Genomic DNA, 16,627 nt, shown 5'->3' with positions numbered 1-16,627 from the left:
GGACTTTTTTTTGTTCTAACATTTTTGTGGAGCCTTGGTTGAAAAGTTTTGAAGCTATTCTGAATATGGATACGTTAAAAAAAGTTCTTGTTTTGATGAAAAAGTCATTTATTGTTACAGAAATCACTTATTGCAAAGGAAAATGCCTACCCTTTAGTTAGACGTTAAGGCAAAACTGGATCAATTTCCTCACTTTTTAGTTTTTGATTTTTAATAAAATAACGAAGCAATATTTTCAAAATTGGTTTTCGTACACATGTAGAGTATGGATCAAGGTATCTCCTGAATTTTTTCCTGGTGGAAAAAGTTTTTCATTTTTGCAGAAACCATTTTTAAGCAAAATTGCACAAAAAATGATTTCTTCCAAAACGAAAAACTTTTTCCACCAGGGAAAATTCCAGGAGATACCTTGATCCATATTCTACATGTGTACGAAAACCGATTTTGAAAATATTGCTTCGTTATTTTATAAAAAATCAAATACCAAAAATATGAGAAAATGCTTTTAGTTTCGCCTTAAGGGGAAAATTTCAAAATTTAGTTTTGCATTTTAAGTGTCATATTCACTAGTTGTAAGACTTTTGACGCGTTATTCGGATTTAGAAGAGCAAAATCAGGAGGATAAGGAAATTTTTCTTTTTAACCGATGCCTAATTCTATACTGATCAATTTCGCCCAAAAGTGGCATCTTCATTTTTTTGATTTTTTTAAAGTAATTTAACTAAAAGTTTAAATTTGTTGAGCAAAATTCTGCCACATGGTTTTATGGAGATCCACTGGGTACTGATTTTCCAGGAATTCTTTTGGCAATATTTGAATGTTATCCGCAAAAGTTGTTTTAAAGTGTTGATCACTTTGACCCCGAATTACGGTACTTACTTTATTATGAGTTTGATATAATAACTAAATTTGCCTTTGGATTATTATCAATAACTTTTAGAATTCAAAATTTGATTTTAAAATATTTTCCAAATTAACAGTTATTAAGCTGTTTTTGAAACAAAGAAAACATGTTATTGAATTGCATGGTCTTCCAGGAACATTTTTTTGTTAAGCTATTTGTTATTTTGCCGCTTGACTAGTTGATAACATAACATGTTATGTTAATTACACAGACATATCTGATATTGTTACTCAGTTATTTTTCCAAAATAACACATTTTCTTATGCTTTTGTTATTCCCTTCTGCTCGGGTATGAACAATACATCGGATGCGTAAACCTTTAGCCTAACGTCGCCGAAATGTAACTGGCTTGGTTGACGGGTTCCACGGCAAGACAGGCTTTAGATATCGCAATGACGGGTGCCAACTGAGTGGACATGGCTGAAAATTTGATTGAAAACATTTCAATACAATAGTTTAAGTGTCAAACGGGGCTTGAAACTTATTCTGAAACGGTTTGAGTATTGAATTGAAAATAAGTACACAACCGATTTTGATGAATGTTTGCTACTTAATATTGAATATTAAAATTACTAAGACCAGTAAGGTACCTACCAACGTTTGTAAGCACAGTAAATAATATTGTAATACCCAGGCGTGTAATTTCAGGCGATGTAACCAATTCCGATCGTAATTTCAATCAGTTACATCGTTTTCCAACAATTATCACATTCACCATGTGCAGTGCACCCTGGATGGCGCCGGAAAGTGTCAACAAACCCATTCCTGCAGAAACCTAGAAGTAGTATCATATTTATTATCTTACTTTTAACTCGGTGAAATAGCCGAGAGGTAAGGGATATGCTTCATAATTAACGGATCCGTGATCCGTGTATGGCACCATGCCAATATTTTGTTCATATATGATTCATCCATCGATCCGGTTCTAGCGATTGCTAGTACCACTTTCAGGCTGCGGCGGCTCATTTACTGCGTGGAAAGGATGTAATGTGTACATCATTTTTACGACGCGACTGATGTGCAGCAAAAATGATGTGATATCACAAGACTTTTTTTTGCTGTGAGCAAGATAAACAAAAAATCAAAAATTGTATAATCCATCTTTGAAATAGTTTTTTTCGTCTTTAAACACATGTGCTCATGCATCGCAACAAAGACGACATCGAACAGAATTAGACAACATTGGTATACAAGTCAATTTATAGAAAACAGGCAAGGCTTACTACTTACCGATCAGACTAAGGCCGGGTTGGCCTCTGCTGTACATAGTAGCCGTCTCCATTCCACTCGGTTCATGGCTGTTTGTCTCCAGTTCCGCACTCTGCGTAGGGTCCGCAGATCGTCCTCCACTTGGTCGACCCACCTAGCTCGCTGCGCTCCACGTCTCCTTGTACCGGTCGGACGACTCTCGAGAACCATTTTAGTCGGGTTGCTATCCGACATCCTAATGACGTGACCCGCCCACCGTAGCCTCCCGATTTTCGCGGTATGGTCGATGGTTGGTGCTCTCAGCAGCTGATGCAGCTCGTGGTTCATTCGCCTTCTCCAAGTCCCGTCTTCCATCTGCACTCCACCGTAGATGGTACGCAACACCTTCCGTTCGAAAACTCCAAGGGCGCGTTGATCCTCTGCACGTAGGGTCCATGTTTCGTGCCCATAGAGGACGACCGGTCTAATCAGCGTTTTATAGATGGTTAACTCCGTGTTACGGCGAACTTTATTCGATCGTAGAGTTCTGCGGAGTCCAAAGTAAAAACGATTTCCTGCCACAATGCGCCTCTGAATTTCTCTGCTGGTGTCATTGTCGGCTGTCACCAGTGAGCCCAAGTACACGAATTCTTCAACCGCCTCGATTTCATCACCGCACACTGTTGCGGATGGCATACAAACGTGATCGAAATTGTTTTGACCATGAAAACATGATTTTTGATCTTTGGTGTCTTCGGCAATGTTTTTCTATAAAATAAGCCCTAATTTATGGAAACATCAGTTTTGTGATCAATCTCCCTAAAAGTGATAAACGAATTCTATCTTTTTTATTTGTAAACTAAAAAAAAATGTTTGTTCAGAGAAGTTGTAGACAATTTTACTAGAAACAACTTTGCCGAACATACAAAATTTCTATCTTTTGATTTGTATGCACATTTGAGGCGTTTTTTATGAAGCACCCCTAAAAATCAGTTTTTTGCTTATAACTTTTTCTATGTATTTTTCACAATTTCCAAATGTTCTAGCAAATGTTTTGCCTTATAAAAACGCGTAACTTTTGCGAAGAAAGTATATATCTGTCTCTCATATTTATCATGTTATTGGAAATTTCACTTTAAAAAATGCTTAAGTTTGGCATACACATTTGTTAACTTTCGCACGTTTTCGCAGGCCAGGATTTTCACGTTTGAAAATATGGAGCGAGTTTTATCTATTGCAAATATAGCCAGTTATAGCCTGATTTCGCCTGTATATTAAAACTCACATACTAGAAATGACTATCATTATAAAATGTGTTATTGTAAAATGATCAACATATCAAAAAATGTACTCAGTGCTTTTCTTACATGATTTTCCCACATGAACACACAAAAACGTTTTCACGGAATCATTTGGAACTGTATCAGATGACTTTCCCATAAAATTTAAGTTTTTTTTATCAGATAAACAGTGGCTCTCAAAGTAGTACGATAAGTCTCTTCCACAAAATAAACGATATTGTTAAATGCTCTTGCTAATGCTCATAAATGTTTCGTGTTCATGTACACTTTGCGAAAATGTTAATTTTCAGAAGGTTCAAATAACAGCAACTGATGTTTCGATTAAAATTGATTTTGAATTTGTTTACTTGAAAAATAAAACTTTCAGTTAATATTCACACATATCATTGATTACTGTCATCATTAAATGTATTGCTTCCAGTTACTGTATATATGTTTTTTTTTGTCCGAGGAAGCACAATAGTCACACAACAAAGACATCAGGAATTACAGAGAGGATCATACACGTAAGTTCCAAACTAACACAGATCTCTTACATCGACTGCTTGAAACATCTGATCCCATAATAAGGAATATTGGACTATTTCCGATAAAATAACTATAACATCATAAACTTAGGATGCGAAAAACCTTTTACTTTAAACATATGACGAGAGAGTAACTGGAAGCAATGTAATTAGTGATGACGTTAATCAATGATATGTGTTAATCTTATCAGATAAGTTATGTTTTTCAAGTAAACAAATTGCAAATCAATTTTAATCGAATCATTAGAGCTGTTATTTGAACCTTCTGAAAATTGACCGTTCTGCAATGAGTCCATGAACACGAAACATTTTATGAGCATTAGCAAGAGCATTTAACAATATCGGTTATTTTGTGGAAGAGACTTATCGTGTTACTTTGAGAACCACTTTTTATCTAAAAAAAACTTAAATTTTATGGGAAAGTCATCTGATGCAGTTCCAAGTGAATCTGTGAAAACGTTTTTGTGTGTTCATGTGGGAAAATCATGTAAGAAAAGCATGACTACATTTTTTGATGGGTTGATCATTTTACAATGACACATTTTATAATGATAATCATTTCTAGTATGTGAATTTTCATATACAGGCGAAATCAGGCTAAAACTGGCTATATTTGCAATAGATAAAACTAGTTCCATATTTTCAAATGTGAAAATCCTGGCCTGCGAAAACGTGCGAAAGTTAACAAATGGGTATGTCAAACATAAGCATTTTTTAAAGTGAAATTTCCAATAAGATGATAAATATGAGGGATGGATAGATATATACTTTCTTCGCGAAAGTTACGCGTTTTAAAGGCAAAACATTTGCTAGAACATTTGGAAATTGTGAAAAATGCATAGAAAAAGTTATAAGCAAAAAAACTGATTTTTAGGGGTGCTTCATAAAAAACGCCTCAAATGTGCATAAAAATCAAAAGATAGAAATTTTGTATGTTCGGCAAAGTTGTTTCTAGTAAAATTGTCTACAACTTCTCTGAACAAACATATTTTTTTAGTTTACAAATAAAAAAGATAGAAATCGTTTCTCACTTTTAGGGGGATTGATCACAAAACTGATGTTTCCATAAATTGGGGCTTATTTTATAGAAAAACTTTGCCGAAGACACCAAAGATCAAAAACCATGTTTTCATAGTCAAAACAATTTCGATCATGTTTTTATGCCATCCTTAACAGTGTGCACCGTCGATATAAATTCGGGGTGACGGGCGCGCCGATTCCTTCCTGGAGCCCTTTGCCATCATGTTCTTTGTCTTCGACACATTAATGACTAATCCGATTCGCCTGGCTTCACTCTTTAGTCGGATGTACGTTTCCGCCATCGTCTCAAATTTACGAGCAATAATATCAATATCATCAGCGAAACCAAGCAGCTGAACGGACTTGGTGAAAATCGTTCCACTCGTGTTTATATCCGCTCTCCTTATTACACCCTCTAACGCAATGTTGAACAGCAAGCACGAAAGTCCATCACCTTGCCATAACCCTTTGTAAGATTCGAAGGGACCCGAGAGTCCGTGATACTCGAACTACGCACATCACTCGATCCATCGTCGCCTTGATCAATCGTATCAGTTTATCCGGGAATCCATATTCGTTCATAATCTGCCATAGCTGTTCTCGATCGATTGTATCATACGCCGATTTGAAATCGATGAACAAGTGGTGTGTGGGCACGTTGTATTCGCGGCATTTCTACAACACCTGGCGGATGGGAAACATCTAGTCCGTTGTAGCGCGTTCACCCATGAATCCAGCCTGATATTGCCCCACGAACTCTCTTACAATCGGTGATAGACGCCGGCATAAAATTGTGTGATCGTGCGGTAGTTCCCGCAATCAAACTTGTCACCCTTTCTGTAGATGGTACCTTCCATCCATTCCTCCGGTAATACTTCCTCCTCCCAAATCTTGGTAATGACCCAGTGTAGTGCTCTCATCAGTGCTTCTCCACCGTATTTTAGAAGCTCGCTTGGTAGTTGATCTGCTCCAACGGCTTTGTTGTTTTTCAACCGGCCAACCTCCTCCTCAATCTCGTGGAGGTCAGGGCCGGAAGTCTTTTGTCTTTTGCACATACTCCAAGATCTGTTACCGCGCACCTTCGGTACTTGCAAAGTCGCCATTAAGGTGCTCATCGTAATACTGCCGCCACCTTTCGACCACCTCACGCTCGCTCATGAGAATATTCCGGTGATTATCTCGGCACATGTCGGCTTGTGGCACAAAGCCTCTGCGCGAGCGGTTCAGCTTCTCGTAGAACTTTCGTGTGTCCTTAGCGCGGTACAGCTCTTCCATCGTTTCGCGATCTCGTTCTTCCTGCTGGCGCTTCTTCATCCGGAAGACTGAGTTCTGCCCGTTCCGCGTCTGTCTGTAACGTGCCTCATTCGCTCTCGTACAGTGTTGGAGCATTCTCGCTCATGCTGTATTCTTCTCGTTTTTCAACTTTTTACATTTGCCGTCGTACCAGTCGTTTCTGTGATTCGGAGTCGCGAAGCCTAGTGCTGCAGCCGAGGTACTTCCTCAAGTGTAGCTGCGCCAAGCTGCTCTTCCGTTGCTGCTAACTGCTGCGCGTAGTCTTGAGCCACTTCTACGTTACGCAGCTGCTCGATGTTGAGCCGCGGCGTTCGACTTCGACGCGTGGTGATAACTGTCGAAAGTTTTGAGCGCATGCATACAGCGACTAAGTAGTGATTCGAATCTATATTCGCACAGCGGTATGTGCGGACATTGGTTATATCCGAGAAGAATTTACCGTCGATTAGAACGTGGTCGGTTTGGTTTTTTGTTTGATGGTCGGGTGATCTCCAGGTGGCTTTGTGGACATCTTTACGGGGAAAGAAGGTGCTTCGGTCTACCATATCACGGGAGGCTGCAAAGTTTACGCATCGCTGGCCGTTATCATTCGATACGGCGTGCAGGCTGTTTCGCCCGATTACCGGTCTGTACATTTCCTCCCTTCCTACCTGCGCGTTCATGTCGCCGACAACGATTTTCACGTCACGCGGCGAGCAAGCATCGTATGTTTGCTCTAACTGTGCGTAGAACGCTTCTTTCTCGTCATCGGGTCTCCCTTCGTGTGGGCAGTAGACGTTGATAATGCTGTAGTTTAAGAAACGGCCCTTAACTCTCAACATGCACATCCTTGCGTTGATCGGCTGCCACCCGATCACACGTTGTCGCATCTTGCCCAACACTATGAATCCTGTTCTCAGTTCATTGGTTATCCTGTCACATCCTGCGAAACCTAGTGACTTGCAATTCCATGTTCTAAGTTTTTAATCGTAGTCCTTATTTCGTCGCGTAGGTCTTTGCCGATTGTATCGAGTCGTATTTTCTTCTATGTTATTCGCAATGGGGATTTGTACGGGTGGCTTATTGGGCCTACGCCAACACTTCTGTCTCGCCGGAGGGCCATCGTGCCAGTTCTGTTTAACGTCCCAACCAACACTAGGACGACCACGCTGATGGGGCTATCACCTTGGATCTAGCAGGACGTGGTGCAGCATTTCTTACTCAGCCTCTGGATGCCAGAACAGACGCTCTGTTTGAGCCGCACCTCCTTGGTGGCCAGACGCTCGGGTCGTACCTCCTCAATCTAGCTGAAGTCAGAAGGAAAATAGTGCCCAGGCTGCACTACCAGCTAAGCACACAACTCTTAGCTGGCGGTCTTTGTCATCGCTTGACCCGTGGAAGCATGAGGTAGGAACTTGTGCGGACCAGAGCTATGTTGGACGCTCTCCTTATCGACTCACCGTTTTGCAGCCCAAAACAGACAAGGCAACTGTGGCCCTATCTGTTCTTTCCATAGTGATCGTTTAAGCTATTTTAGTTACCCGAGCAAAGTGCAACAACAAAATGTTAGCAAATCGAAATCATGATTTGTGTTCAGCAGGAAATTAATGTCATATTTTGATATCATTAGAGCTTCAGAATATAAGATATAAAATTTTGATTTAATGTTGCTGTCATTCTTAATTTTTATAACTATTAAGTTTGGATGTAATTTGAAAACTTCTGGTAAACCATGTATATATAATAACTCTAACTAAATAACAAATGCACAATTTGAAGTTCTGATAGCAGAACTTCAACTTACTGCCACAGGAACATTTTTCTTGTCTTATTCTGGGTGTTTTAACCGTTGAAATGACCAAACCGCCAACATCCTTAGTAGGGGCAGAATGAACACCCGGGGCGAAATGGACACTTCTGTTTAATTTTTTTCGACACCGTTGAATTTAACGTTGAACTTGAAATGCAGAAGTGTGAAGGAATAAGTCATTGTTTTCTTTTTCAAAAGGTACTATTTGCATACCTTCAAAATAACCAAAATATCTTTCAAATTAAAATTTATGTTTCATATGGCGGATTTCTTATAATGTTTAAGCAGCGCAAATAAGGTATTGCGAGCCTTTGCATGTCTTTACCAACATCACAACATCAACACTAGTTTCAATATGCTGACAGACTTTGTTCGGGTTACTATTAATCGCTTATGAATAGCTTTATATAAGAAAATTCTCAAGCTAAGAAGTAATACGATGAACAAAAACCGCACTGCATCACACATTCGGTTTAACGAGGAATTACATTTCGAAATAAAACTATCCACGAAGAAACAAGCACGTAGAAAGCAATAATTCTACTGCATCGAGTTCAGCAGAGAGTACTTTACCAGTCTACTTCTGCTGTAGCCCGAGTCGTTTTACGGTTGATTAAAAATTTCCTCCCTCTTTTAGTAGCCGGTTCATTCGCCTCCTTCTGTGGTCGTGCAAATCTCCGAAAGAAACCGAGACCCCGGACCTTATAATCAATTATAAATTCCACTATAATTGGAAAGTGACTTGCGAAAACGGCAGTGAAAGTGATACGAAAGATTTTTCTTCGCACGAAAATCTACTCTTTGCGCGCGTAAGCCGGCTCCCGAATGGGCGAGAAACGGATTGAAAGTTACGAAGAGATTTTCCGAAACATTTTTCCATTTCTTACGTTCTTCTTCTGCCGGGCATCAAATAAAGCTCTACTTCTGCACCCGTCGAAGGTGGTTGTATTTATAGCTATAGTATTGCTGTGGAGTGTGGAACTTATATAGCTATAGCTGAGGGAAAAAGTGGATTGCTTTCCTTCGCGAAGATTGACCACGCGATTTCGTCGCTCTGGGGGGTTCTGTAGCACAACTCCGGGCGAGTTTCTTTTCGATTTGGGATTTGATCGATTGATTGTCGTTTTCATCGAACTTCTCACAATACCTCATTGTCGAACGGGGGAGGAATTGTGATGGTTAAGTTGGATTGTTTCAAATCGCTCCTAATATGGCATGGATTGAATTGCAGCAATTTGTTGTATTGTTTAACATCTGAAAACTGAGCTGAGTTAATCAGATTTCCCTAATATACATTTTTGTTGGGCGTGGTTTGTGGCTGCCACTCTTCATCCTCGTTAATGCCTAAAGCTCGCTTCACCTGGTCCGCCAATCGTGGTCTCTGCGGTCCACGCCTTCTTGTGCCAACCGGATCATGACCGATCACAATCTTTGTAGGGTTGTCCGGCAATCTTGAAACATGCCATACCCATCGTATTCTTCTGGCTTTGGTCACCTTCTTCATGCTTCAAGTTCGTCGAACAGTGCAGAGAGCTCGTGATTCATCCTTCGCAGGTACATACCGTTCTCCTGCATACCGCCGAAGATCGCTCTTAGCACGTGTCGCTTGAAAACTCGTGTCCTTAGAAGACAACCGATCTTATAAGCGTTATGTACATGGAACATTTGGTGCGAGATTGAATTTGTATTTGTGGAGGATTTGCGTACGATGAACCTGGCTTGATAACTTCCCATGAACTTATTCTTTTTGGCTGACAGACGGCTATCAACATGGGACAACTATGCTGCACACGGCAGCATAGTGCATAGTTGAACTTACAGTCCGTCCCTGATATTTGGACGTCGATCAGCCGCCCACGCCCCTAACATGGGGAACAGGCGCTTTTGTTAGACATCCCTCTTGGTAAGCAGACGCTCATGTTTACAAAAGCCCCTTCCTGGCAGTGTCCAAAATAGCCGGGCAAAATCTGGGCACGATTGGTTGCGTCCTTGTATTCCGCATTGCGATTGAAGCTTGTATGGAATTTAGTATGGAAAACGTACTATTTTTTACGTGAATTGAAAACATTTAGTCTGAAACCATGTAAATAATGACGTTAGGATATGCCGAAAAACTTTGTCGAAGATCGCAAAGTGATCCGGCGTTTTTGGAAAAAAGTTATACGATTGGTAATTCAGGGTGTCTTACCTTATCTTACTTACATTCGTCAACTTTGAAACTTCCGTGGTATTTATTTAAGTGATCATATTACCGTATGACCACAATTTACACGATACTACATTGTTCCAAACTGAGAATCCTTCCGGATGTTTTGGATCACTTCCATGAACTACGATGAAGGGCGTTGATTCTATTCCCTTTTTACGACAGAAGTTGAAATATTTTTTGAATGTTGTCCGTAGTTCCTCCAAACTATCGATCTGGACTATCACGCTGTCACGGGATTCCACGATTGAAGGCTTCCGACGTCGCTTCTGTGCAAACGTCAATACCGGGCTTGGCAGTATGTGAGCCAACAGCAAAATTGTTATGAAACCTTGACCATCTAAAAAGAAAAGCTTATAACAAATTTATCAATTATTCATATTTTTAATAAAACTATAATAACAAGATGTTATATCCTGAACCTCTGAAATCATTAAGCAGTGCCTTTCCTTCTGCATCGGTAATTTCGGTCTCCAATATTGGGGGACACCCGTGACAAATTGCTCCCAACGATCAAAAAGTAGCTTCTCCTTGTCTGAAAATTGCTGCTGTACCAGCTGATAGGCTTGATGATTGCGAAACACTGAGTACATACTCCTAGAGAATGTACTGTTCTTTGACAGTTCGCAAATTCTCAATCGGGCTGTTTGTTTTCATTTAGTCTTCAACTCCTCCCACTCATCCTGATTATGCACAAACCACTTCTTGGTATGTTGATACTCTGAAACTTAATGCAGGTTATTGTTATTGTGCTACGAACAGGAGAAAACGAAATGATCGACGATCCGCAAGCAATCGAGGCAAATCTGCTGGGTTTTTTTTCGAACCTATACTCGGAGGAACAAGCAGACAACAACGATGACGACTTTCCCTGCGAGCGTGTAATTCCACCAAACGATCCCGCCAACGAAGCCTGTACTAGTGAGATCACCACGGCAGAAATTCTATCTGCTATCCGAGCAAGTGCGTCTAGAAAATCCCCGGGCTGCGACGGCATCCCACGAGAGTTCTACCTCCGCATGTTTGACGTCATCCACCGAGAGTTAAATCTCTTGCTCAACGAAGCACTTGCCGGCAATCTCCCTTCGGCGTTTGTAGAGGGAATTATCGTGCTGGTGAAGAAGAAGGGAGGAGACAACACGGCCCGATCGTATCGCCCCATCTCGTTGCTCAACAGCGACTACAAGCTGCTCTCACGCATTATAAAATCTCGCCTAGAAAATGTGATGAGAGTCCACCATGTGCTGAGCGACGGGCAGAAATGCTCCAACTCAGAGCACAACATCTTTCAGGCAACCCTCGCACTAAAGGACCGAATCGCCAGCCTCCGTCATCAACGTCGAGCTGGGAAGCTCATCAGTTTCGATCTAGAGAACGCTTTCGATCGTGTCCGACACTCCTTTCTTTTCCGGACCATGCGCTCGCTCGGGTTCAACCAAGAACTCATCTCTCTTCTTTCCCGCATTGCCAATCGGTCCACCTCTCGGCTGTTAGTTAACGGACACCTCTCTCGGCCGTTTGAAATCCAGCGCTCGGTCAGGCAAGGGGGCCCGTTGTCCATGCACCTCTTCGTGCTGTATCTCCACCCCCTGGTTCGTAGACTCGAACAAGCATGTGGGGACGATCTGCTGGTCGCGTATGCGGACGACATCAGCGTGATCGTAACATCAGCTGAGCAGATTGATGCCATGAAGGAAATATTTGTTCGTTTCGGTCTGGCAGCCGGCGCGCGATTGAATGAGCGCAAAACAATCGCCATCAACGTTGGGTTCTGCGACGAAAACGTAATTACCACCCGGTGGTTACAGACAGACCACACTATCAAGATTTTGGGTGTTGTGTTTACGAACTCAATACGTTTGATGACCACTATCAACTGGGATGCGATGGTGAGGAAGTTTGCGCAGCAAATGTGGTTGCATTCCCTGCGGGCGCTGACTCTGCAGCAGAAAGTAACCATGCTCAACATGTTCGGAACATCGAAACTGTGGTATCTGTCATCAACATTGCCACCTTTCGCAGTTCACACGGCCAAGATCACCTCTTTGATGGGTAAGTTCCTATGGCGAGGAATACCCGCCCGTGTACCGATGACCCAGCTGGCCCGCAGCAAAGAACAAGGTGGTCTAAATCTGCATCTTCCTGCTTTCAAAAGCAAATCGCTTGCGATCAACAGGTGTCTCAAGGAGATCGACTCCCTTCCTTATTATAAATCCCTCATCTTCCATGATCATCCTCGCCCAGCAATCTCAATAGATAATCCTGACATTAAGCTTATCCTTTCCAACTTATCCCACATTCCACTCCAAATCCAACAAAACCCCTCCGCCGATCAAATCCACCGGTACTTTGTGCAGCAAACCCAGCAACCAAAGGTGGAACGTGATAACCCGACAACGAACTGGCCACACGCTTGGCGGAACATCGCAGACAAACGACTGTCTTCTGCGCAGCGAACAAAACTCTACCTACTAGTAAATGGTAAAATAGAACACCGTAAGCTGCTGTTCGTGATGCAGAGAGTGGGTGACGAAATCTGCACTCACTGTGGCAACCAATCCGTAGAGACGCTCCAACACAAATTCAGTACCTGCACTCGTGTCGGCCCGGCTTGGACGGTCCTGCAGCAGAGAATAGCGAATGTCATGAATGGATGGAGACGTTTGACTTTTGAAGACCTGGTGAGACCGGCCCTGAATGGTATGGGAAGAAGACAACGAGTGGAGATTTTGAAACTGCTCGTAAATTACATCTGCTTCGTTAATGATTGTAACGCTAGAATTGATGTTAATGCTCTGAATTTCTACCTAGATTTAGATTTTTAAATTCAAAACTGTAAAAACATGAACTGACAAATAAAACTTCACTTTTTAACAAAAAAAAAAAAAAAAAAAAAAAAAAAAAAAAAAAAAAAAAAAAAAAAAAAAAATTTAGTAATATGTTTATTTCAGTTAATAAAGATTAATTAGGAAAATCTTTAAATGTTTGTGTCTCTCTTAAACTGATAAATTGGATGTCTGTTATTAAACTAATATTAACATAGCAAACATAAAAAGTGGATAGATCATTTTGTGCACACACGCAGTAAAAAACACGCATGTGATACACAGCATAAGCGTGGTTTCGCTGAGGGTGGTCGAAGACGCGACTGCTCAATGGTTAACAAATGTTTGCCTGGAGTACTTACTTTGTTCGTCGCTGATTTCCACTGCTGATTGTCCTGCGTCACTTCCGGATGACGGCGGTTGAAGGTTACTTACGCCGGCTGATTTGTAATTTATATCACGGTCGTACAATCTTCCCTTAGCCTGCTTCCTGATCTTAATCCTTCGGCCAACGCCGTCGGTGCTCAACGGAGATTGATACCACACTTCCTGTAAAGTAATGGAGTTATAATAATCTTAGGTAATAAACAGCACCAAAAGAACTTACCTTCGGTTCACTCGGATATAGTTTCGACAACTAAATCGCCCTTTGCTCCTTTTATCAGTTCTGGTCAGAAACGGGCCTTTGGCGTATTTCGTCAGGATTGCCTGACCTTCTGCTAACGATCGGAAGAAATATGTGTCGGAACACGTTTCTCTCGACGATCCCGGTATAGCCGGCGGTAGGCATACCGCAGGAGGATTGCCAGTTCCAGAGAGAAGAGGAAGATTCTGTGATAGAAGAAATTATTTCGATTGACTATTGACTGGCATGTAGGTAGTACACATTAACATCTGCTTTCTCCACTCGTTGAGGCCGTGTCCTTTCCGTCAAGAAAGGCTGCGGAATAAACTCTTCCACCTCCTGCCGCTCGATGATTCGCAGTGTGTCGATTGTGTACTGATTTGCTGAAAACAATATTGAATATTAATTCTAATTTAGTACAAACGATATAAACTTACCCAGAAAAGCGTTTATAATAGTATCCGACGAACCAAAACGTTCATGTACTGCAATAAATTCTGCAGTTTCTTCTTTGAGGCTTTCAACCTCCACCAGATCTTCGATTTTTGGTTCCGTGTTTGACATTTTTGTTTATTTAACAACTACAAGATGGCGGCCGTATTTTGCTTCCGATCTCGTACACCGAAACAAATTTTAAAGTCGAAAATTGAAATTTATTGGCTTGAACGAAAGTTTTGTTGATTCTACAAAACTGCGTTGTAGAAGCAATGATTGTGATCAGTTGAAATCATGATTAAAAAGGCAATTTTATTTCGACTCGTTGTTTTTTTTTAATGCCTGCTTAGAAGCAATAATAAATAATATTTGTTTCAAAATGACAAATATAATTGATTCTAATAATTACGTTCTTAGATTCGACGGAGTGATATTTTTCTGCGTTTAGCATCAATGCGAAGCGAGTTCCAGCTCCGTTCTATCTCGTAATCACTTGGATATGTTGGAACGAAATGATTGACTATTTAATTGAGGGAAGGCCAGAGTAAAAACATGTGAACAACTTACCCAATTCCAGCAAAAAACAATGCTCCACTTAACCTTCCGTAACTCGCGCGGTTGACTACCTGCGTCAGCACCACGCTAATGCTGAGTAAAAAAAAGCGAGATTTTTTCAACGTGTTGTACAAAATACAACAACGCGATCGCTCGAGGGTTAAAACTGCCGCTATTCTCAGGTAACGTTATTACAATTTTTTTTTTTTGGAACTGAAAACACTGAATCGCTTAAACTGTTAAAATGAGAACTGCAACTATCATAAGTGACATTTCGCAAATAATCCTGGCAATTTTATTGAACTTCTGAAAAGTTAGGTGTTATTTACAAGTTTACGGTAATAGTAGTTTACGCAACAAGGTGCAGAATGAAGATTTTTACAGCACGAGTCGTACATTTATCCAACGAGGTTTTCCGAGTTGGATAATTACGACGAGTGCTGTAAAAATCGAGTTCTGCACCGAGTTGCGTACAACGTTTTTTGCAATTTCATAAACTACCATTTGAGGTTAGTTTTTAACAAAACTTTTCCACCAAACTGCACACTGATGTTCATAGCCTTGTTCAAGAAAATCTGATCATAGCAGGATATACTGCGTAGTTGTCACAATTTTTCAAAACTGCGTCCTGAAAGCATCAAGAAGTTGACCAAAACTGAAAACAGTGCTGTAATGGCTCTTTACGCAACGCAAATCAGTGCTGTAATGAATCATTACAGCACTTTTTATTTGGTGTGGGAAATTAGGCCTTTTCCTGTCAGATTTGTGTGAGGTAAAACAGCATATTACGATGAGAAATTGCAAAATAGTATGTAGTTTACGCAACAAGGTGCAGAATGACGATTTTTACAGCACGAGTCGTACATTTATCCAACGAGGCTTGCCGAGTTGGATAATTACGACGAGTGCTGGAAAAATCGAGTTCTGCACCGAGTTGCGTACAACGTTTTTTTGCAATTTCATAAATTACCCTAGAGGATAGTTTTTAACAAAACGTTTTCATCAAACTGCACACTGATGTTCATAGCCATGTTTAAGAAAATCTGAACTATACTGTGCAGTTGTCACAATTTTTCAAAACTGCGTCCAGAAAGCATCAAGAAGTTGACCAAAACAGAAAACAGTGCTGTAATGGTTCATTACGCAACGCAAATCAGTGCTGTAATGAACCATTACAGCACTGTTAATTTGGTGTGGGAAAGTAGGCCTTTTCCTGTCAGATTTGCGTGAGATAAAACAGCCTATTACGATGAGAAATTGCAAAAAGTTTCTTACAGTATACGGCGATTGCTCTAGATTACAGTACGTACGATACATTATTTGGCAGATGATACTGTCAAAGTAACGAACTACAACCCAATCGGTAAAAAAAGCGCGCTACAATTCGTTTGGCTGCTGATGAATCGGTCAAACCAATTCATGACAGTTGCATTACAGATAACTGAATATAGAACTGTTCAAAAATACTGCTTCATTAGTAGAATTAAATGATTGCAGACTTTATTTTCAAGGCTAAGTATTGTGTCCCACGATAAGTACTACCCATATATTTGCGCAATCGTAAACGCGAAAGCTGCGAGCAGCATTTGAAACGGAGATCAAAAGAAAACAAGAGCTTTGCTTCGGATTTCATCCACTTTACAGTTTTGTTGTTCGGAAGGAAATAACAAATAATGGCCCTCAGGGAGCCTCAGCCAGCCGTGCTCCAATAACAGTATAATCTAGCGTCTGTACTTCAACATAAGGCATCCTGCGTAGATGATATTTCTTAAAACTCATCTGTTGAGAAGTCTGTCTGCATATTTTCCCGATACCTACCTGGCGCTGATTGGATTTTCCACCTTCCTTTATGCGCCGGCGATGCCTTAAGTATGAGCGCTGGAAGCCGCGATGAAATTGATGCGATAAAGTGAAAACGAAAGACATCCTCCAGGTGTTTTTTTTTTATTTGGGATGGCA

General features: G+C 40.9%; 1 pseudogene; it reads right to left on the bottom strand.

The window, feature by feature from the left end:
- Nucleotides 1-1,223: 1,223 nt before the first annotated feature.
- LOC115261632 (uncharacterized) lies at nt 1,224-14,242 on the bottom strand (annotated as a pseudogene).
- Nucleotides 14,243-16,627: the final 2,385 nt, after the last annotated feature.

This window comes from Aedes albopictus, chromosome 3 (assembly GCF_035046485.1).
Source record: "Aedes albopictus strain Foshan chromosome 3, AalbF5, whole genome shotgun sequence".
Classification (NCBI taxonomy): domain Eukaryota; kingdom Metazoa; phylum Arthropoda; class Insecta; order Diptera; family Culicidae; genus Aedes; species Aedes albopictus.
This window is presented reverse-complemented; position numbering and strand designations above follow the sequence as displayed.